Raw genomic sequence first — 25,083 nt, 5'->3', positions numbered from 1 at the left:
CTAGTGATTTATAGCATCCCCTTTTACATTGGTGAGTGTAGTGATGCGGAGTAGCATGCACTCCACAAAACTCCCGAAGCGTTGGGAAGCCATACTGATTCACGATCGCAGCACAGCCTTCCGTAATCCACGAAGATTAGTCGCATCAGAGTGCAGTGCACGAATATCCTTCTTAGCATAACCCGTGGTCAATAAGGTTGAGATGGGGGGCTTCTCGGGGGCCAAGCAAGCATCTTCACATCCGTGGAGTACAAGTTCAACCAGACAGCCACAAGCTATGGGCTGGAGCATTGTTGCTGGAGGCGAGCAAAGGAGTGAAAATGATCTGCCAGCAGGTTTCTCTAGTGTTCATCATTGAAAGATTTGTCAGATGTGTCAGAAGGCTCATTTCATGACACGTGAACAGTCCTCATATGAGGATAGCTCCATCATTGGCCTGAACTGTATCCTGCTAGCAAGAGGGATCATTGACTCATATTGTTGACGACGCACTCGTACTCGACTATCGGAGTGTACCAACCGGTACCTCGACCCTTCTGTCCAGGTGACCTTTTTCCATGCTTCGAACTTTCAATAGCATTGGTTCTTTGTCCATTTCAGTCCTTCTGCCTTGTCATAAATACTGAACAAAAGTACTCTCTTGGGATGCTTGCTTGTGCAAGCCTTGCCGAAGAGATGATTCTGGGTGGTGGCTTGATTGAACACACGTAGTTGTTGTCCATCTTTGAATTGACGAAATGACCTGCTGCACTGTAGCATATCTATCACCTCTTACCATTCGAACAACTCACTGCGGTGAAACCATTGTCATCAACGTGTCCTACATTATGACTAGAGCCCGGATTTCCATGCACAAACCAACCCCAAAATACGCATACAAATATACACCAAAAATATAAAAAATATGCACTAAAATATGCATTTAAAAATTTAACATATGCACTTAAATATACACTAAGAAAATAAAATGTCAGTTTCTCACAAAAATATTTTATCTTAATGATCTCTGTTGCAATGAACTATTTACATCTTCCTTAGGTTTTATTCTGTCAACTCTCTGTGTTTATCAGTAAGAAACGTTTTGTAGGTCGAAACGTTTCTTTCTACATCAGCAGAAGTCCCTGGCTCATGTGAAAAACACCAAATGTATTTATGTGTTACGTTCCCTTTCAATTCCATGTTTTCACCAATAATGGCATAGATTGCAATGGCATAGATTGTTTTGTACCCAGGATTTTTGCCTAATACTTAGCAAAGTTTATCTGACGCTATTTTCGTAACACCGTGAGTTGTTTCATTGGACAAAGTCTGCGATAATTCGCCCAACAAGGAGACTGAATGTTGCAAAGTATTCTTACGAGATTCCAACAGTCTGATAATTTCAGGTATTCTCGAGAAGTGGTTGTGTATGTACTTAATTTTGTTCTCAATGTCACTTGTAGAGTAACAATTTTGAGATATACAAATAGCAGCTGCATCATCGGGACTTGGTGCGTCTACAACTGTCTTCACTTGATTGAAGTTATCTGCATAATACGGCACAGCTTCTAGCTACGAGCTCCACTGGTTGAGAAGGTACTGGAAAATTTTCGCAAGTTTGCGAAAGATATGTACGTGCGATGGACCTTTCACAAATACTTTCTTTACATTAGATACAAGCGCGTCTACTGCTAGATACTAGCATCTCATTGCTTCTGCTACACAATGAAGACCGTGTGCAGGACAATTCAAGTGGACTAATTTAGGATAGAACACAACACTATCTTCCATTATTCTATACAACATTGTATCCTACATCTGCGTTTACAAAGTGAGTCAATTCACTTTAAGTATAACCTATAGACGTGTTCAAAGTATTGCACTCAACATTCAGTTTCTGAATATTTTACTGTTCTTACAATATTACGTGAGAAAATACGCTCGAACTTAGTCCAAATTACTACTTAGTAACTCTGTCCTAATTTCTAGTGGGTGTGGCATATGCTTTTCAATCAGTAAAATAAATGTGTACGCAATATTAAAATATAATTACTTTTTAGTGTGTATATCCAAATTGAAAACAAAAAAATTAAATGGAATACTTACAAGAAAATTCTCTCACACAAAGATTCTCTCATGAAATCCCTTATCCTATGCACAAGTTTAGCGCATTTTGCCTTCAATTCAGCATCGTGATACCACAAATTGTTGATCTCGTTAATCAATTGAAGTTTGGTTCTAATGTGCTTCTTCTCTATCTTTTCTTTCATGAAGCTCCAAAAGTTTTCAATCGGGTTCATATCAGGACCAGTGCCTGGCCACTGAAGAACACTAATTTCATTGTCCTCGAAAAATGTTGTCACAGCTTTGGTCCGGTGGCATGGGGCTTCATCAGGCATAGAGATGAATTGTACGTCATCAAACCAGAGTGCAGTCTGGGAAAGCAGTTCTTCTTGAAGAACTTGTACGTATTGATCGTGCTTCATTGTCCTCTCTACTATACACAGTCTTCCAGACCCAAAGACAGAGATGACACCCCAGACCATGACTGAAATAGTATGCTTCACGGTTTATTAAAGACATCCCAACTTGAATTCCATTCAGGTCAACGTCGCACATATTGTGAACATCATCAGACATAAAGATACATGATTCATCACTGAAACACTATTCTCCAATCGTCGGCAGTCCAATATTCTAGACCTCGTGCCCATTCGAGGCGCTTCTTTGCTATGATTGGAGTAGACTCTAATTTTGTTCTCTTTCTTGACCGTGTGCTTTAATTCCCTCGACACAAAGAATCCTTCGAACACTTTCAGGCCAAATGTCTGCGCCATATTCAGCCATTTTTATGCTTAGGTCTATTAAAAGTTGCACTTCTGTTTCCCAGAGTCAATCTTTTTAGTTTTCTGATACCTCTTAGTGATAGCTTTGATTTTCGCCTACATTTCTCAACCCTATTTTGACTCTTGTTCATTTCAACAGAGATTCTACTCACAGATATTTGTTCTATCCCAACTCTACTAGCAATGTATTGCCGTGTATATCTTATTTCCACCAGAAGTATTTTTGTTAACTTTCATTTTACGCGGAGAAAGGTCTTTTGTTTTTCCGATTATGCTGCAATTACAGGACTACACAGCATAAAAGATTGATACACGAATCACTCATTTTAAACAGGCCCATTCGAATTGTTGAACGATTTGAATGTCGTTAACTTCTTACGACAGCAACCACAACACTTCAGACTGTAACTTGTAGATAGCAACCACAATAGCTATCTACAATTGAAACACCACTTTCGTAATTCCTCCCCCCCCCCTCACTAATACCATCTGCTGTTCAACGGTGCATTTTTCGAGCGTGAATATAATGATTTGAACATGTTTGTAATTTCTTGTGGTATACTCTCAAATATGCAAGTATGCAGCAATAAAATTCAGAAATATGCAGTATCCTGCAAAGTTTACGAAATATGCATGCACATCGAAATTCACTCAAAATATGCACTTATGTGCACCAACAGACGCGTCTCACGAATCCTTGCAAGTCCGTCGGAAACAAGAAAGCATTTTCCATATGTTTTTGCATGTTACTATAAACATGCATTTTGCATATAAATCCGGGCTGTAATCATGACAGTTGACTATGGCGATGGTGGTTTTGCTCCGAATCCACGTACTCATGGTATATTCTTGATAGTGTGGCCCTTGAAAAGTTCAGTGCATGGATTTCAGAGATAAAGCAGTCCATACGTCTGGACCCGACAATCGCGCTGAGGTCTCGCGTTTTACTCATCATTTAATCATGTGCTACTCATACAGCCAATGTGAGGTCTCACGTCTCGCTGCTAAGCCATGCCCTCCCTGGTAAGCACAGCGCCATTTCCCCAGAACAGTAGCTATCTCTAATTCAGTTCTTTATGAGCAGTGGCGGATCTAGACCGGGGCCGGGGGGCCTAGCACCCCAGTTTTCAGAGTGATGAAAATAATTTAAGATATTATTTATATATTTTTGAAAGTTTATAGTAAACTCAGGGTCCTGGGACATGCCTATCATAGTCTAGGTTCTGGCAGGACCCCCAGTTTTTACCTTCTAGATCCGCCACTGTTCATGAGTGTATTATAGTTAAACAAAATTTAAAGTTTAAGATTTTAATATGATTTTAGGCTATTTTTCAGTAACATACTGGGTAATGTTCATGTAGGTAGTGTCATAATGAGGAACTAGAGGAGGGTGTACTTCATTATCAATTTCATCTTAATCTAGATAGCGTGGTTATTGTACAGTATTATTTTATTACGTTTACCAAAAATTAGTTTGTCTCTATTTTTCGAAAATTACGCATAAAAATATACACTCACCAATATCACTTGCTTCAGCTCGAGAGGGCCTATGGATTGACATATGTTCATGTCAACATTTTTTAAACCCTGGTAATATCGATATCGTAGAACTTTAGAGGTAATGACGACTTCTTCTAATGTCGTCCATGAAAATGGGGACCAAGGGTGGCCATTCCTCAAGAATTTGTGCGGAGCCCCCCAAATTTTACCATTTACCCCCAAAATTACCTTTCTCCTTCAAATTTGCTATTCTGCCTCCCAAATTCATCAACCTCCAGTTTGATTTATAATAATAATAATAATAATAATAATAATAATAATAATAATAATAATAATAATAATAATAATAATAATAATAATAATAATAATAATAATAATAATAAAACATGTCCCTCACAAATAAGCTCATGAACGTAACTTGCGTCCTAACATCTGCTCTTTGTGGACACCCCTAATGGGGATAATGTACGGTTTCCCGCTACAAGAAAAATGATTTTAAAAAAACATTCCAAGCTTCTTCTATGCAGAGAAGTAACTGACACGTAAGTCACATGTATGTTTCTAACACCGCACGTATAATAATCAACCAACATGCCAGAGATTGTTTCATCAACTTGGGAGATGATTAATTCTTGTGGGATGACCTAACTGTTGAGCTTCGCAACAGGAAAAAGTGTACAAAGACAGTAGCTTTCACAAGGAGATATGGTGAGAAAGACGAGCTCAGATGCCTTCTATTACTTTCATCTTATTTGCTTTTCAAGAGGTACGTGATCCAGTAAACAAGTGAATAAGACCACAAATATGTTATTGGGTAACCCACGAAGGGAGTGATATTGAAACTTTTTATTTCTTCTTTATTCTAAACTTCATATCTTGTTTGATACTAACCACTAAGTGGATGTAAAAGAGAGAATTTCTTTTATCTTTTATAAATAAAAAAGACCCCTGAGGAAGGTTTCTTGCTTGTAAGTTTTCGAGAGTTTTGGTAATTGATATTGTATTTGTTTTTTCGATTACATTTATGTATCTTATCGCTAGAGTTAAGATTTATACTGAAAACTTCGTAAATTCATCCAAAGACTACACGAAGAGGTTGTTATAGATTTGTACAGTAGCCAACAAATTTTACTACTTTACAATTTATAAGGAAAACCAGTTGAGAATGCACGAAGAGCATTGCCAGAACGAACTTAAAAAGAATTATTTTTTCTAATTAATAATTTCATTAATAAAAATGACGCAAAAATTATTGAGGCAGTAACTAATAAGGCAATAATTATTGAGGCAGTAACTAATAAGGCAATAATTATTGAGTCAATAACTAATGACGCAATAATTATTGAGACAATAACTAATGACGCAATAATTATTGAGACAATAACTAATGACGTAATAATTATTGAATCAGTAACTAATGAGACAATAATTATCGAGTCAACAACTAATGACGCGATAATTATTGAATCAATAACTAATGAGACAATAATTATTGAGTCAATAACTAATGACGCAATAATTATTGAGAAAATAACTAATGACGCAATAATTATTGAGAAAATAACTAATGACGCAATAATTATTGAATCAATAACTAATGAAACAATAGTTATTGAGTAAATAACTAATGACACAGTAATTATTGAATCAATAACCGGTATTGGTATTCATCAACACCAATATCATCTCCTTACGACTTACGGTTCTCGAGATATGGCTCCTTAAATCTCCCGAAATCGGAATTTTTTGGCCAACATCTCGGGAATAGTAAGAGTGACGCGAAAAATTCATTACTTGTTTCAGATAGTTTTTGATGTTTCATCGAATAGAGAGCTCAAAATTGAAAAAAATCGGAAATAACAGACAGAGAGACATATACAGACATAGAGAATTCAATAACGAACTTTTTAAGTTCATTGACTAGCTAAAGTGCCCGTTGTTCACTCGGTTAGAGAATAAGGTTTAAAGAATTTAAAACAGAAATTATGTGAATATTATAGAAGTTTTTCCCCCTCCCCTCTCTACAAGACAAATTTTCGAAAATTCTGCCATATATGCCCGCTCATTTTAAACGAAATGTTTATAAACCGAATTACGCATCTCACTTAAGAGAACCATCAAATTCAGAATTTTCTGCATAAAGAATTGGAATATTTAATATTAGATTGATCTCTTGAAAGCGGAATTTTCGAAAACGGCGAAACATGTATTCCCTTATTTTTTAGTTAAGAATTCAAATATCGAATTTCACATCTACAACTTAAGCAAATTCTTACATTGGGCATTTTCTGTATAAAGAGTGGGAAAGCACATGGATAAATATCGACCTTATTTCATCTGTGATCGTCATAAAAAGTAAAAGTGTTCATTAAGGCGATATATCACATGAGTATGAAGTTCAAACATTAAATGCTACATCTTTGTAAGATGCACATGAAAAATATTGTAGTAAGTGACATAAAGAACCTCGCAAACAAAGTATGGTTATTGATATTCTGCCAGTTTAGACGTTTTTTCGACCCTATTACTATTATAAATATTTTGCCTTTTGGCAGGTCCTGGGACTAATCTTTTTTTTTTTTTTTTTTACTTTTTTAATTAATTAATTAATTTTTTTTTAAGGTTTGGGCCTGGAAATGTTTCTTCCAGATTTTATTGGTTTTCAGCTTCCCAATATTTTCTTCTACTTTTCAAAATCATTTATCAGTTGTGTTTTTCTTTATTCTACTCAATTTCTTTCCACCTTTCTCTGTATGATGGTATGAAGAAGACAATTTTATTGCAAGATGTGTCCCACGAAGGAAGGTGGTTGAAAGCGTTCTCTTCTCTTCTATCCGTTTTAAACATCTTTGTTACTCTCTCCATCCATTTTATCTTCTCTGTCTTTCTGCAACACCACGTTTCGAAGCTGTCTAAATCTTTCTTGTCTAATTTCTGTAATGTCCAAGTCTCTGAAGCATACAGTCTAATACTCCACATATAGCACTTGACTAACTTTTTCCTTAGTCCAATATTAAGCCTGCTTGGTAAGAATGATCTTTTCTTGTTGAATGTCTCTTTAACTATGGCAATTCTTCACCTGATCTCTTTGGTGCAGTAAGCATCTCTCGTCAAAATACTTCCCAGTTATTTGAAATTATCAGCCTCTTTAAGTTCTCTTTGTTCTACTCTGACCCGTAAGTGTGGGTTTTCGCGTAATTTTCTCATGACTTTCCATTTTTCGATGTTGATTAGCATTCAATACAGTTTCCCAATGTCAACTATTTTGTCCCTCAGGGAAGGGAAGAGTGAGAGTCCGAACTTTTGCGAAAAATTGAGTACCTCACTAGCCGTCTAAATTAGGGAGCTAAAATTCAGTAAATTAACTTTATTAAAAATAAAGAGAATGTGTCCTAGCATTTTTAAAATTTTCTTTTATGGAGGGGGCAGACTTTCTATATATGCGAAATTGTTACTGGATTGATTTGTAAAAATAATCGAAAACGATCGATATTAGTTGAGAAATAAATTGAAAAATAATTATTAATTGGGAAACAAAAACTACAGTGCTTCACATTTTATATCCACTGCTTTCTATTATAATAATTGCTGAAGCTTGTGTCCATGATATAGAGCGTTCAGAGCACAAGGCAATCAAGTCATGAAGTTATGAGAAAAATAGACAAAAAGGGCTTCTGTCTATGCCGTTCTGACACGTGATTAGTGGCACACTAAGGAGTTACGTTTCCTGCAGTAATCAGACCTTTAGTAAGTCGCTAATCATACATCAAAACGACTCTGCATAAGGCGGAAAATGTCTACTGCTAGCTTAATTTAATAGAAATTTTAAGTTTGTACGGCATGCTTAATTATATGGAAAATTTTACACCTTTTTCCCCTTTACATTGGTCTACTTTACCTTGATTTGAGACTTTAAAGTATCAGTAATTCAACAAGAAAATAATTATATATGATAATTAAAATGAAATTCTCCGTGATTTGGCCCATGACAAACACTTTACTATTTTATATCATAATATCAGATCCACCGGTATTGCAACAGAGCTGTACTTGAGCGATTGACCGTAGAAATTCAAACTTCGATTAGTGATTATTTTCAGAGCCTTGTTTCATTAGAAGTGTAATACTTTTCAGTCAGTGGAGACAAGGCCGTGGATCATGGGTCAGAGTGGATCACAGTGGGTCAGAGTGGTTCATGATGCGTGCTGGGTCATGGTGGGCCATGGGTCAGAGTGGATCACGCTGGAATACGGGTCAGTGGGTAGTGGGTCATGATAGGTGGTGGATCAGTGGGTTGTGAGTCAAGTTTTCATAGACTCACGCTTCTCTAGCCACAACTGTAAATTTTGATCTTGGGAAAATAATTCTTCAACAAATGCAAAGCTACGACTGTAACTTTGACCTTGAGAAACCAATTCTTCAACAAATGCAAAGCTACAATCGTAATTTCTGATCTTGAGAATACAATTCTTCAACAAATGCAAAGCTGCAACCGTAACGTTTGACCTTGAGTATCCAATTCTTCAATGAATGCAAAGCCACAAACCTCACGTTTGACCTTGAGAATCCAATTCTTCAACAAATGCAAAGCTAGAACTCTAACGTTTGACCATAAGAATATAATTCTTCCAAAAATGCAAAGCTACAACCATAACGTTTGACCTTGAGAATACGATTCTTCATTGAATGCAAAGCTACTTTGATCTTGAGTCAGTAGTAAAGAACTAGCTTTTACCGGAGCTGATAGCGACATACTCACTCCTTAATATTTTTAAATGATAACTTTGTGTCTCAACAAAATGCATTAGGACTACTAAGATGGAGTGGGTCAGTGCAGGGCCGGCCTTAGGTGGTGCGGGGCCCGATTGGGAACATTTTACAGGGCCCCAGGTTTACAACTAACTTGCACCAAGGTATGTAGAACACACACACACACACGTATATATATACTGGCGTCCAAAAAGATAGCATAATTACGAAAAATAGGAAAACGCGGGAACACAAAATGGGAACAGCGGCATACAGCCGTCATAGAACAGTGCGATCAGAACTGACCTTGCCACACAGAAGAAAGCGTGCTGAAGGTCGTACAAGGGCTGCTGGAGGGAGGAAAGAGAAATGCCAGAAGAAGAGCTGATAACAGCATACCACACCACAGTCGATTGCTGAGTTGTGTGCAAAGCAGACATGTTGGGAATAGTATTAGTGCGTCGTGAAGGCTTCAACATGCCACGATGATCCATATTAGACCCTGTCTTGCGGGGCAGGATAATCGGATGACTGGAAGCTGGGCAAACATAAACGGACGTGTCCAGAACACTGCATGTACCACAAAGTCTCATCTCACGGCTGTGGCACAGGTTTCAAACCACCGGCAACATCGCACGTGCACCAATTTTGGGACGCCCAAGAGTCACAACCCCTCGACAGGACCGGTATCTGCCGGTAAGATCACGTCGGAATCGGTCGATGTCAGCACAGCAACTGTAATCAGAGCTTGCAGCTGCTACAAGAGCATGTGTTTCAAGACAAACGGTGTACCGGCGACTGCATGAGGTTGGTCTTTACGCAAGACGCCCCATCGAGTGTATCCCTCTCTCTCGTGTGCAGCGCAGAGCCCGCTTGAGGTGGAGCCAAGAACACAGGCACTGGACCATGGAACAGTGAGGTCACGTTCTGTTCTCGGATGAGTCGCGATTCAGCTTGAAGTCAGCTTATCGACGGACACTGATATGGAGAGAACAGGGGACGCGCTACAATCCGCAGAACATCATTGAAAGGGACCAATTTGGTGGTGGGGGTGTGATGGTTTGGGCGGACATCATGCTGAATGGCCGTACTTACCTACATGTCTCTCAGGGCGGGACTTTGACATACCAGAGGTACCGTGATGAGGTGCTGGAACCGTATGTGAGACTGTTTCGGGGTGCAGTTGGACCATCATTCATATTCATTGTCATCGGGCAGGTGTGGTGGATGATTTTTTTGGTGGAGAAAAATATTCGACACATGCATGGCCTGCACGGTCCCCAGACATGAATCCAACAGAACATGACTACGATGTATTGGGAAGGCGGATTGCAGCCCGACAGTCCCCACCACGAACGATTCCGGACCTGTGTACTGCCCTTTGGGCGGAGTGTCCAAGGATGCCGATGGACCTCATCAACGAAGTGATCGGAAACATGGAACGACGTTGTGCAGCCTGTGTAGCCGCGCGGGGTGACCACATGCCTTACTGATGCTCTTGATCCACCACAAACCCATTTGGCTTCTCGACACACACATTGGGTCATTTTAACTATGGTGAGTTTCGTCAAATAAAGGTGTTGGGACTGTGTGTTGTGTGTTTTCTTCTTCCCTTGTATACTATTTTCACACAGGTGTCTACGTTTTGGATGCCTAGGACTAGTCAGGTATGTTTGGATCATTTGGACTAGGATTATGCTATCTTTTTGGACACCAGTATATATATATATATTGCTCTCTCACTGCTGGTCTAGTGGTTAGCGCGTGCGTCTGTGGTGTACATAGTCTCGAGTTCCGATGGCAGAGCGCACAAAATTTAATTTCATAATTACTCCCTTTCATTAATCATCCATCTCCTAAGAAAAAAATTAAGAACAAATCCTGGGACTTCAAGTAAAAAATACTTTGATTTCATTTCAAAAGTTTAATGGAGATTTTGCAGTCAGAATGGATAGCAATCAAAATGTGCGCTTAAATAGTGCGTGAATGTTAATAGACTAAACATATATAAGGTATATTTCAATATAAAATTATACAGGGTGTTTCACTCAAAAAGGTGTGATTTCCAGCCGCTACCCAATGTATTTAGAGAATAGAATAGTAATATATATATATATATATATATATATATATATATATATATATATATATATATGTGTGTGTGTGTGTGTGTGTGTGTGTGTAAATACACAGCAAACAAAGTATAAATTTTGTTTTACAATTTTTATTTTTTTGTTTTATTTTGCATAGTCCAGTATAATAATGGCGGACCGTAGACTTACGTTGCAGCAAAAAATCTCATTGATGACTTGGTTCATTTTATCACGCTCCTTTGTTGGTTTCCAACGACGATTCTGACTGGAGAATCATTGTGCATGGGCACCATCCACCAATTGCATATGGCGTTATGCTGATCAGTTCAATAAGACTGGTAATGTTACAGGATTTCAAAAAGGGGAATCCGGACCAATTGTGTGTACAGAATAGCGTATTGCAGTAGTGATTCTGCAGCGGCATCTGTTGTGAATAGCCCGACTAGAAAATCTCTGCAACGTTTGTCAGCAGAAAACGCAATATCCGTAACATCATGTTGGCGTATTCTGTGAAAAGACCTGCAAATGTTCTCCTACAAAATGCAGATGCTTCAAAAATTAGCAGACATTGCTAAAAGAAGGGTCTGCATTTTGCAACTCAGTTCAATGCGTTAATTGCTGACCCAGACATTATTTAAAACTTGTGGTGAACAGACGAAGCTTACTTTTATCTGTCAGGTGAAGTAAACAAACAAAATGTAAGACTTTGGGCAACAGGAAATCCGCATGAAATGGTAGACTCACCTCTGCATCCGGAAAAGGTTTTGATTTGGTGTGCTGTATCAAAACGGGGCATAATTGGACCTTTCTTCTTTGATGGCTATGTCACATCAGAAAATTATTTGGAAATGCTTGAGTATTACCTCTATCCTGGCCTTCGTCATAAAAGGTGTCCACCTCGTCGGCAATGGCTCCAGCAGGATGGAAATAAACCGCATACAACGAAATCTGTTCTTAATTTCCTTCACACAAAATTCCGCAATCGTGTGATCTCTAATTGCTATCCATTGTCTTCCTGAAGAGGATTAGAGTGGCCTCCATGCAGCCCAGACATTAACCCTTGTGATATTTTTATGGGGTTACCTCAAGCAGAAGGTATTCAAGCTTAAACCCCGATCTTTAAATGAAATAAGAGCAAACATTGAGTACTGTACGTCAGCAGTTAGTCAAGTCATCCTTGGTAAGGTTTTTGATAACATGTGCATCAGGGTCAGAGAAGTGTCCAATCGTCAGTGTGTACACTTCGGTCATGTGTTACATTAAACTTTACGTTGCATTAAACTTTATTCTTTCACTTATAATACCATGCAAATTTCTCTTACTATGGTCATCAATAAAATACGTTGTTGCATTTCAAAATCACGGCTTTTTCACTGAAACACCTTATATAAATGTAAATCTACAACTAGCAATATTAGTGTATCATATCTTTAAAAAATAGTCATAATACTACTTGTTTTAGTGACTCCAGAAATTTAGAAAAGTTGTTAAAATATAACCTAAAATTACGTTTACAGTCTCCACATTACCGAACATTACCAAACACTGAGGGCTCCGGACCACCGAAAATTTTGAAGTTGTTTAAAGAAATCCTAAAATTGCGTTTTAGTTTCCCCATTGTCGAAAACTTTCCGGGGAGCCCTCGGACCTACCCCGAAATGAAATCCTGGCTACGCCAATGTGCATATATTAAATATAGTAAATATCTATAGTACTATAGTATTTCATATTAATCTATTAAATACAACAGAGTATCAGCAAGCTAATCTAACAAGTTTTGCCATGTATTTCGAAGAATTGAATACTTTTCGAAAATTTAGGTGATTTAACTGACACTCTTGCCCCACCCTGCGGGCGGCCTGCATACAACAATGATTGATCAGGATAAGTCATAACAATTCAAGTTTGAAAATTTCATTTTATTTGTAAAACTGGTAAAGGGATAAAAGAAACACATTAATTGACACCGGGAGGACGTAGACATCTAGTTGACGGTATGCTTATCATGGCCGCCATCTTGAAGTCAGCCGTCTTGTATCTCGCTTGACTTTTTTAAATAGGAAGTGGTCATTTAATATATCAAATTAGGTTAGAATTTTACGAGAAATACAATGATGAAGTCTATGTTTCCATAAGTATATATTCGTAAGACATAATGAAATGCACATTTAATTCGTTGGTTCAAAGATTTCTTAACAGTTGTATTTTTTTGAAAGGAATTCAAGTCAGGAAAACCTAATATAGCCTATGCTAGTGAGAATATCGCAGATAGCTACTTATGAAAGGCATAATCAGCTTGAAATTGTTATCGACTACAGACAAAATGAAATGGTGATGAGACGATAACCTTAAGAAACTGATATATTTTCCATTGGATTATTCGAAAGCAGTCACCTATTCAGTACGCACTAGTATGCATTTGGTTTTCCTGACTTAATTAAAAAAAAAAAAAATCCACGGATTTTTCTCAGGAGAGGGCAAAATTTGTCCTTTGGTTTTGTATTTTTAATATAGCTATAATAGGAAAAGGAATATGCAAAGAAGATGCACTGAGGCTGATATATTTGTTACCATCTCGGTATTCACGGTAGGATCACATGACATAATCAGTAAGAACGCCAGGAACTTTCACTTACTGGGATGTACAAAATAAAAGAGGGTATGTACCCAGAATAATGATATACATTTTTACACAAACTCAAAGAAAACAATATTTATGCCCAGGGGTGTGTATAATTAAATTTGGGGGAGTGTTAGAGGTGTTGGGGTGTGCAGAATACCTACTGGATATAATGTATATTTTTACAACAGAAGTTATAAACGTAAAAAAAAAAAAATAAATAAATAAAACACTGCAGCATTAAATTCAGAAAATATTTGCTTATGCCCGGAAACTTAATACAAATTATCATTACTTGTTAAGGAGAGGCCATACCTTCCCTTGTGGAGTTTTTGGATACATTTGTATTGCAATATGTTGTGTGTACTTGACAACCGAGGTCATCTTAACGGTACCATAGCCACTTGGCCAGGGACACCGCATGGCATGTATTAATTATATGTATTAGGAACCAAATTTAGTCATAGGGACCACAACACATTTGTTTCCTCTGGGGCATAATATGCTGTTAAAACGGCACTGGAGAGTAGAGTAGACGGCACTAGCGCGGGGATTGGGAGAAATCGGTCCAATCGGCTTAAAGCCGGCCCTGGGTCAGTGGGTCAATGTTGAGAGTGGTTCATTGGATCGTGGGCCAACAGGATGTGACTAACTGACCAATTTTGACCCACCAACCCACTACGACCCATTGGCCCACTACTCAGTGCATTGTAGAAAACATCTGGACACTGGTGATCTCTACATTTTCCCGTTTTTCTTTCTTTTTCATTTGTTTCTATTTACTTATCTGAGATGAATATATTTAAGTGAAAAAAAAAATGAACTTGGGCACTTTTGGATATTGATATTTCTAATTGTAATAATAGCAATAGGACTTTACTTGGCTTTCGAGACACAGCTTATGAGATTTTAGAGGAGGTACTACTAGAAAAAAATATTCTCGAATCAACTGTAATTGAATGTTACTATGTGTGCGTGATCATCATGGTCAAATTGCAAAGTCAAATGAAATGACTTTTGGTATATAGTTAGGCCCAATCCCAACTGGTATGTTACGCCGTTTTCATTATAACACATATCCTAAGGGAGGAGTGGGGATCCGAATATTTTCGAAAAATTGAGTACCTCACAAGCTGTTCAACTTACGGAGCTGAAATTAAGTATACTATCTCTTTATTAAAAATAAACAGAAGGTGTCCTAGCATTTTTTTAAATATTTTATCGGGGGGGGGGAGGGGGCATTTTCTATATGAGGGAAATTGGTAGTGACTTGATTTGTAAAAATAATTAAAAACGATGGATATTAGTTGAGAAACAATTATTAATTGAGAAACAAAAACTACAGTGCTTTGCAATTTATATCCACTGTTTTCTATAATAATAATTCCTAAAGCTTGTATTTATTATATGGAGCGTTTAGAGCACAAGAGAATCAAGCAATAAAGTTGCGAGAAAAATGGACATAAAATTTGTACTGTAAGCATAATTTCAGGAAATTTTAACCTCTACAGACCCGAAATTTTTTACTGCACCAAAATATTATTTCTGAATATTTTCTAGTTAATACACTGTATACTCAAAGCTGCCATAATATGATGGACCCAGAGTGCACTAAATGTGTTCTCGAATGAGTACTTGAGTAGCAAAACTTGTAAGGATGCAGTTGAAATGAAACGACATAGGTTTACGTAATTAAAATGAATGTACTCAAATGAACACTGGGGGACCGTAGAGGTTAAGTTTGTGCGATATGCTTAATGTTATGGAAAATTTTACGCTTTTTCCCTTTACGTTGGCGTACTTTACCTTGATTTCAGACTTTCAAATTTTATCCTATTTTCCACTGAAAAGTATTTGTAGTTCAACAAGGAAATAATTATATATGATAATAAAATTGAAATTCATCGTAGTTTGACCCATGACAAACACTGTACCATTTTATATTGTAAAGGTTAGATCCTCCGATGTTGGAACAGATCGGTGTTTAAGCATTTGTCCGCAGAAATTCAACCTCCTATTAGTGAGAATTTCCCAGCCGTGTTTTATTACAAGTGTAATATTCGTAAGATAGTGGAGAGGAGGGCGCGTATCATGGATCAGAGTTGATGACGATGGCTTTGGTGGGTAGGTGTGTATCACAGCGGGTCAGATTGGTTCATGGTGGGTGGTGGGTCGAAGTAGGTCATGGTATGTCACAGTGAGTCACGGTAGGTGGTGGGTAGTAGTTGGTCATATCATAGTATGTCAGAGTGAGTCACGGTGGGTGGTGAGTCAGAGTGGATCACGGTGGTTCGTGAGTGGGTAGGTCAAGTTTTCAATACTAATCTACATAGAGCAAAAAATATAAGAGATAACGAGTAATGACTTTTTGTTAGGGATTCAGCATTTATCTTTGATCTTATTAATCTATTGCAACCAGTAGTTATAGAAGCAGTATTTCGAATTTCAGTATTGAACTCACATAGTTTGAAAGTCTACCGTAGTTTCACCTTGTAAAACAAAACTCATTTGTTATATTAAAATGTTCATATCTTGAAATCTCTAAAGGTTAGAGACATGAAATTTACTATATGAACTTCTGATTTAGAATAATTATATACGTGTTTCGGCGCTTTTTTTTTTCATATCTAATCTGGATAAGAAGAAAATTGTAGTAAAAGTTAGAAAAGGGTTGAGAATTACAATTATTATAATAAGATGACTATAACGGGGGAAAGGTGTCTCAGTGGAGAGCACTTACCTCTGGTGCGTGGGGTTCTTGGTTCGATCTCCGGCGAAGTAAGTTTGTGATAGGCAACATCAGTTTTCTCGGATTACTCCCACATTATAATTCCACCAATTTTTCCATCATCGTTCATTTGTCTTAACCATCCCTTTAGCCTAAAGGGCATAACATGGGACTTAAACTGAAACGTTCCATTTCATTTTCATTTCAAGATGGTTATATCTCGGAATCTCTTAATGTTAGATACATGATACTTGGTATTTCGACTTATATATATATATATATATATATATATATATATATATATATATATATATATATATATATATATATATATATATAATTAAAGACGTATTTAAGCGTCGTTCTTTGATATTTGTTCTAGAAGAAAAGAGATGTGGGAAGAAAGAGGATTGCAATTACTGTATCTCGAAATCCCGTAAAGTTAAAGACATGAAATTTAATGCTTAGACCCTTTATTTAAGATAATAAATTTGTGATCAATTGTTTTAGACATATGTCCTAGAAAAGAACTAAAGATATTAGAAGAAAAAGCTGGAGGTTACAATTATTATAACAAGATGCACACTCATTTCCAAAATTATTGTCGCATGTCTATAAATATGTTGTTGTAGGAATATAATTTAATAACGAATTCCCCCGGTATTTCTTATAATGTTAGTGTATGTATAATCAGCAAAGACATGTATGTGGTAAATTTCATGTGAAAAAAACAGTAAATAAGAACAATACAACGAAAATAAAACTTTCTTGTCCATTTAGCGACATTTTGTTTAACTCATTCTAATTTTTTTATTTATAATTCTTTTCCTATGAAATTTTTCACAAATACATATTTCCCGATTATACACATAGTAGCAGTATTAAAAGCACCCTGCAAAATCATTATCAAATTATATTCTTACAAGAAGACATTTATAGATACAGTATGTGACAATCAATTTGGACATGAGTGTACAAATGTCGGAATATCTCAAGGTTTAAACATGAAATTTGGTGTTTGAACTTTTCATCTAATTTCAGCAATTTTAAATGTTATACCTAATATGGAAGAAAAAGGGCTGAGAATGCTTGTCTGAGATCCCTATACAAGTCGTTCGAATTCTGCGGATGATTTAAAGTTCAGACGAGTTATAAAAGTACCTAGGTACAGAAAGAGGAACGCAAAATAATGCTCACAGTAATACATGAGCCATTTGTTAGTAAGCATTTTATGTAATTGAGTGTTTGCATTGCAGTACTAGTAAAAAAGTATTTTGTCAATTTTTTTTTCATATGTGTTTGCAATAAATCTTAGATTATGGCAAAATTCGACCTTACATAAATTTTCAACTTGCGCGAAGAGCTGTACAACAATCTATTTACGTTAAGCGCAGGATTGTCTGTAAATAAATCGCAAGAAATTGTTATTTTTGATAAGTACTCAGAAATACTACGTGCAGTACCTGCTTTAAAAAACATAGTTGCTTCACACAGGATAATTCAGGCGTGAAACTGTTTATTATATATTGTTATACAATATATGTAGTAATGTATTAGTTTACTACATAATTCTTACCTGTAAACCTCTGAACGTTTAAAACAATACCAACAAATAGCAACATGCTATATATATTCCGTGTTACGCAACAGGTTTAGGGCTTAGATATAAGTCGTTCTGGAACGGGGAAAAGGGGGAGAGTTCTAAAAGGGTCAGAAGGCAGTTTAGTTCATTCATCGTTTACGTCAAGTGCTTACATTAGAGGGACGATGTTAAGATGAAAGAGCTCCCGGTGAATGACAGTCAGCTGTTTTTGTGACGTAGTAACTACGTGAGAGCAATGGGAAGGGAGTAGACAGTGTTGCTAATTTAGCCACTTAATGGCTAAATCGAGCAATTTTTCGTATGGTGTTCGTCCAGTAAAACTGTTCTTTAGTTATTAGATATAATTTTGGACAATACTGAGTTCAAAGTTGCCAATTTCTATCCATTTTTGCTTGATGGCAGTTGAAGACCTTTTCCAGTTGGAACTTGTCTAAAATTATGAATAAAAACCACCAAAAATGATTCGTCGATTTGATAATCTATATGCTTGTAATAGTGCTTATATGATCACACTACAATCTATCTTATGAATCTTTTTTGGATCAAAAGATCCAATATATTTCAGGCAAAAAATTTATTTTAGACCTTAGATCTCGAGAACTATATATAGTGTAGCCAAACCAAAACTATCATTTAACTCAGTATGATGTGCTTATTCCGTAAAAAATACGAAAACTAAATTTAGAAGTCGTTCAAAAGTTTTATGGCTCCTCATACCAAAAATTAAAATATTTCATTGAATCAAATATTTTCTTGTACGCCCCATATTTTGAGAACCACAAATAGTGCAGCCAAACCAAAACTAACAATTTACTCAGTATGATGTGCTTATTCCGTTAAAAAATGAAAACTCGATTTAGGAGCCCTTCAAACATTTTGTGGCACCTGATATAGAAAATTCAATATATTTCATTGAATCAAACATTTTCTTGTACGCCTTATATGTGGAGAACTACATGTAGTGTAGCTAAACCAAAATTGACAATTTACTCAATATGATGTGCTTATTCCGTAAAAAATATGAAAACTCTATTTTGGGCTCGTTCAAAAATTTTGTAGCCCCTGATCCAAAAAAATCAATATATTTCATTGAATCAACATTTTCTTGTACGCTCCATATTTTGAGAACTATATAGTGTAGCCAAATCAAAACTAACAATTTACTCAATATGGTGTGCTTATTACTTAAAAAATATGGAAACTAGATGTAGGTGCCGTTCAAAAATTTTGTGGTCCCTGATACAAAAAAATTCGATATATTTCACTGAATCAAACATTTTCTTCTACGCCTTATATGTGGAGAACTGCATATAGTGTAGCCAAACGAAACTATCAGCTAACTCAGTATGATGTGTGTATTGCGTAAAAAATACGAAAACCCTATTTAGGAGCCGTTCCAAACTTTTGTGACCCCTATCTCTTGGCCAAGATCGCAATCCTTTGATGCATTTTATTGATCATTCGTAAAATTCTTGACCAGGAACGCAATCTTTTGATCCATTTTTTTTGGGACCATTCCCAAAATTCTTGTTTTATCATTCTCAGGCAAATCGGGATTCTGGAAATTTAACTTTCCCATAGCTAATTTCAAATCTTAACTAGGAATGCAATGTATATACCCGATTGCAATGAAATGAGCTGAGCGAGCTTAAACTACGTAATCAGGAAGCGTTTTTCGGTGATTATTCCTCGATGGTACATCGGATTTTTGATTTCTACCTATGTTGTCACTCAGCAGGACATACTCTATCAGCGTACTAAGTTTGGTTGAGATCGGCCAAACGGTCTAGGAGGAAGTGTTTTTCGGTGATTATTCCTCGATGGTACATCGGATTTTTGATTTCGACCTATGTTGTCACTCAGCACGACATACTCTATCAGCGTACTAAGTTTGGTTGAGATCGGCCAAAGGGTCTAGGAGGAAGCGTTTTTCGGTGATTATTCCTCGATGGTACATCGGATTTTTGATTTCGACCTATGTTGTCACTCAGCACGACATACTCTATCAGCGTGCTAAGTTTGGTTGAGATCGGCCAAACGGTCTAGGAGGAGTTCGCTGACAACCAAACGGCTAACCCGAGTATAAGAGCTTCGCTTCGCTCAGCTCAATTAATTTATGAACAGAAATTGCGAGAAAAGTATGCAGTCGACATTACTGCAGAAATTAGGAACGAGAAAAAAGGCATTCTGAGTAATATATTACCAATCAATGATGCAAAAAAAAAAAAAAAATGCTCTGTAAATATTTTAAGTGCCAAGCACAGTGACACAGTGGTAGAGCGCATACTTCTAGTGCGTGGCTTTCCTGGTTCAATCCCCGCCCAAGTAAGTTTGTGGTAGACAACATCGTGTTAGTGGGTTTTCTCGGGATATTCTCGTTTCTCCCCACTTTCTCATTCCACCGATTCTACCTCATCATTCACTTGCTTTAATCATCGTCTCCTTTAGCCGAAAGGGCATGATCGAGGGACGTTAAACTCTAAAATTTCGTTTAATTTAAGTGTGAATTAAAGATGAAAGTCTTTCTATTTCTGAATACCGAGAAGAATGCTTTAGTATGTTAAGATAGGGCCCCTGCAGTTAAACTGTGAAATAATTTGCTACTGTTATTGTTAAAGTATGATAGCTATAAATTTAGCTATTTTCTGAAGACACCTGTTGGCAACACTGAGTGTAGAGAAGCGGCATTAAGCCTAGCGGTCCGTGGATTGCGCTTGCGCGTGCTGGGCGGCTGCTGGTTCGACTGTGTGACAGCATCGCTCTGGCTGTTCCCACGACTCCAGCTTCGGTCTTCTTCAACGTCAGCTGTTGCTTAGGTATATAGTAGCAAACCACGCCACGAGAAAACATCTGCCAACTTTAAGCAACAAACAAAAATTTCGCGAATTTCACTCACATAGCCGTAATAGTTGGGAGCATTCACATGGAAAGGAAAGAAAGGAAGAAAAAAAAATACTTGTGTATCTAAAACAATTGAAATCATCTGAAATGCAACCATGAAAACAGGAATTAAAATTTTCTTTCTTTCCTTCTTTTTTTAAAATTTTATCTCAAGATCTTGCTCACAATGATTCTGAATTCAAGTCACGCATTAAGAACTAAGCTACCAAACCTTAGACAATATTGCAATGTAGATTTGATAATTGTTAAACGAAATGCATCTCTTTTTACTAACTAGATATTTCACATTCATATTGTACAGCGGTGGACACTTCTAAATGGTACAGCCATATGGAGATTTACGGCTAAGGTGTACCATTTAAAAGTGTCCCCCGCTGTACAAGTTAACAAAGGTACTGCAATAATTAAAGAAATTTATACCAAGAAGGCAATTTCGTTCCTTGGTACATAATCGGGTACGAAGTAAGACACTAACACTGTTGTTCCTAGGGACAATATTAAACCTGCTGATAACCGAATATTTTTTATTGACTAACTTATTTGTTACAAAATAAATAAAAAAAAGTGTGAATACGTGACAAAAACACAGAAGTTATAGTTCTTTCTTATTAGAACTGGACTTTTCTGTTTTTTTTTTTTTTTTGTTTTTTTAATAAATAACAAAGAACATAAAGGTCGTATAAAAACAAATAATACTAAATTTTATTTCCTGAAAGAACTATATAAATATGGAAGTAGACATCTTGGTTTCAATTCTACATGTATTGTACATGTAAATATTTAGGGATTAGGTATTAGATTTGGTGTCCCGACAAAACGTACCACTTGAATTTTCGCGACAAAACGTACCACTTTTGACGACCTGTCATAAATGACAACTTGTCATGGCTTAATTAAAGCATTTCTGACATTTATTCCACGACAAAACGTACCACTTATATAAATTACAACCTGTCTTGGAATAATTAAAACATTTCGGATATTTAATCCGCGACAAAACGTACCACTTCAAACATTTTCTTTTTGCAGCGTGTTCACAGATTATTCTCCAGATCGAAAAAACTTCTCTTAAAGGTTCTATACGAGACAAACGTAACATTAAACACGTTTATCAGCGAGTAAGAGAACACGAGTCTTCCAAAATACATTAGATGAATGTGTGTGCTTACATATCTAACAAAAGAGAACATAATGTTAAGAAACTACTTCCTCATGAACAGGTAAAATAACGGCAGTATAAGGTTGAGAAGAACAGACATGTAATGTATCGAGTTGTCAAAGTGCAGAAACTCATTGGTAAAAGAGGGTTCATTTACAGAGGAAATGTAGCAGCCTATAAACTGAAAGACACAGCTATAGATCATGGAAACTTTTTGGATATTATTCCTTTCTTAAGCAAATTTGATCTTCCGCTTAAAAATAATTTAAATAAGGTCACCGAGAAGAGTCATATACGAGGAAGTAAGCAGGATAGTGGTCGCATAACTTTTACTAAACACGGTGAATTATGTTTTGAATGCTATCAACACATTTATCAGAGAAGATATTTCGAAAGAAGTCTCTCAAGCTTCAATATTTTCTGTTCTATTAGACACTACTCAAGATATAGTAGTTTCAGGCCAGTGCTCTGTTGTTTTAAGGTATGTTGTTAAAATGGTTGTTAAACAAAGTATTGTTGTCATTGTAAAATGCATATCTACCACAGGCCAGTGTCCTTGCGGTTTACTGCTGGAAATTCTGCAGAAGTTGAACCTTGATATTAAGAAGTGTATTTGAAATTCAACCAATGGCTCAAGTAACATGCAAGGACAATATTCGGATTTTTTCAATTCACCTATGATCAGTTACACGTGTGATTCAGTTGATTTTGAGTTTAATGGCCCTTTTAGCAGCGAGGCTATATGAGACGGGACATACTAATTTACGGGAAGTTCGAAGCACATGAGCTCCCGCCAGGAATCGAACCCAGGTCTCCTACGACAAAGGCGCATACGCTAACCGCTTAACCACTAAGGAACTCAGTTACACGTGTGGTGTTACGCTCATATACTCAATCATGTCATATGTGATCTGACAAAAAATTGCATTGATTCTGTGTCATTGTTCTGCTGAATGACTGCGATATTTATGCGTGAGTCTTATCAGCGAATGGACATTTGGAAGATCAAATGTTAACAAAGGCGTCTTACAGTTATTGCGGAAATAAGATGGTAGAAAACACACTGTATTTCAGAAAAAGTTTGGTCATTTTTCGAATCCAGAAAGTGCTTTGTATACAGAGTTGACCATAATAATTAAGAAAATTGCTTCTACAGAAAATATTAAACCAAAAGCTAAGTGTAAAGCGAAAAGATATATAAAAGATCTTTTCAAGTTCAAAACAACTCGGACAGCACAAATGTTCCTTAAGATATTTCAAGTGACGACGACCTCTCTGTCAAACTATCTCCAAATAGAGGGTGCTGCTAGTGTAGTCCTATCGGATGGTGCAGACTACTCTGTTCCAATTGAAAGAGTAGAGAGATGATTTTGAATCCGTTAAGAATGCAGGATTAAGCTTTGCAGAATGGGCCAATAACAAATTTAAAGACTTAGAATGTGATTTCTTTTTTGTTTTCTATTGACCTATCGACAATTTTCCTTCAGATATGGACAAAGATTTTTCCTGTGAATATGAAGATGAAGCTGCTTCTATCCAATGACCAGGTACTGCATCGAAGCATTCAACACAATATTGGACATGGTAGTTTCGAGTATTTCTTCAAGATTCAAGAAGCAATGTACTTTATGGATTATTTGGACCCTAGACACTTCAACCAAGTAACAGAACTTCCAGACGTGTCTTTCGATAAACTTACATATTTTCTGAAAAACTTCAGTAAAGAAGTTTCCAAGGATACTATAAATGTATTCTCTTGGACTTTTGAAGGACGTGGATATCCTTGAAAGTCGCTCTTGATGACGAGCACAACCGAGAAAAAATGACTATGCTGATGGTGCAAGTGATTCAGAATTAGGAGAAAATACATTTGTTTACAAGGAAAGCGAATGCAAAACGTGTTGCAAAATTGTCCAATGTGCTGCTTTTTAATTTTGCAGAATTGTAAATTTTGCAGTAATACTTATCCAGGTTTCCAGCATACAAATTTTTATTGACTTTGCCCGTAACTCAGGTAACACGTGAAAGAATTTTTTTCAAAACTGAAATAAACTGAAATTCATTAAAAATAGGGTAACGAGTTCCATGTCTCAGGAACATTTGAAAACATTTATGTTGATGTCTATTGAAAAAGATTTATTAAAAAATATTTCGAATGCAAAAGTGATAGATACAGTAGCATCAAAAACTAGTACACTAAAACATCTGCTAATTTTGTAATATAGTATACGTTCTCCTTGAACTTCATATAATATTTTGAACAATTCAGAATAATATACTGATGAAAGAATATCAGGTTTTAATTGTCAATTGTTAGTACTATTGACTTACTGTAGAAAGAAAACTGTGCAACTTGATTTGTGACATTGAGATGCTGGTGGCCCTTGTGGGAGAAAGCGCCCGCGCCCCTCTAATAATACCTATCCGTCCCTTGTCCAAAGCCTGGATAAAAAGTGATGGAAATCAGCAAATATTCAAATATTGCATATGCAAGATTCTTGGTGGTCTTGGTCTGGCGAAAATCTTGCAGGTATGGTCTTAGTCTTAGTCTTGGTCTTGGTCTTGCATCGGCACTTTTCTCACCACCAATCTGTTCAAGTTTTAACCTTATTTTGGCCGATATATATACCGTCCTATCAAGTGGTACGTTTTGTCGCCTGACATTATTTGATGGCTGATTGGAAGACTCTTCGCAAGTAGCCCTCCAGGCAAGTGGTACGTTTTGTCGCTTGTCATTATTTAAAGTGTTTTTAGGAAAAACTTCACAAGCATCCCTCAGGGTAAGTGGTACTTTTTGTCGGTGGTACGTTTTGTCGCTAGTACGTTTTGTCGCGTATTCATTAGATTTTCTGGACTGTCGGCATCTAAGGTCATTTAGCCCGTCACGTATATAAGGGATGACGTC

The sequence above is a fragment of the Thermobia domestica genome, chromosome 4 (genome assembly GCF_964235325.1).
Source record: "Thermobia domestica chromosome 4, izTheDome1.hap1.1, whole genome shotgun sequence".
In the NCBI taxonomy this organism is placed as follows: Eukaryota; Metazoa; Arthropoda; class Insecta; order Zygentoma; family Lepismatidae; genus Thermobia; species Thermobia domestica.
This window is presented reverse-complemented; position numbering follows the sequence as displayed.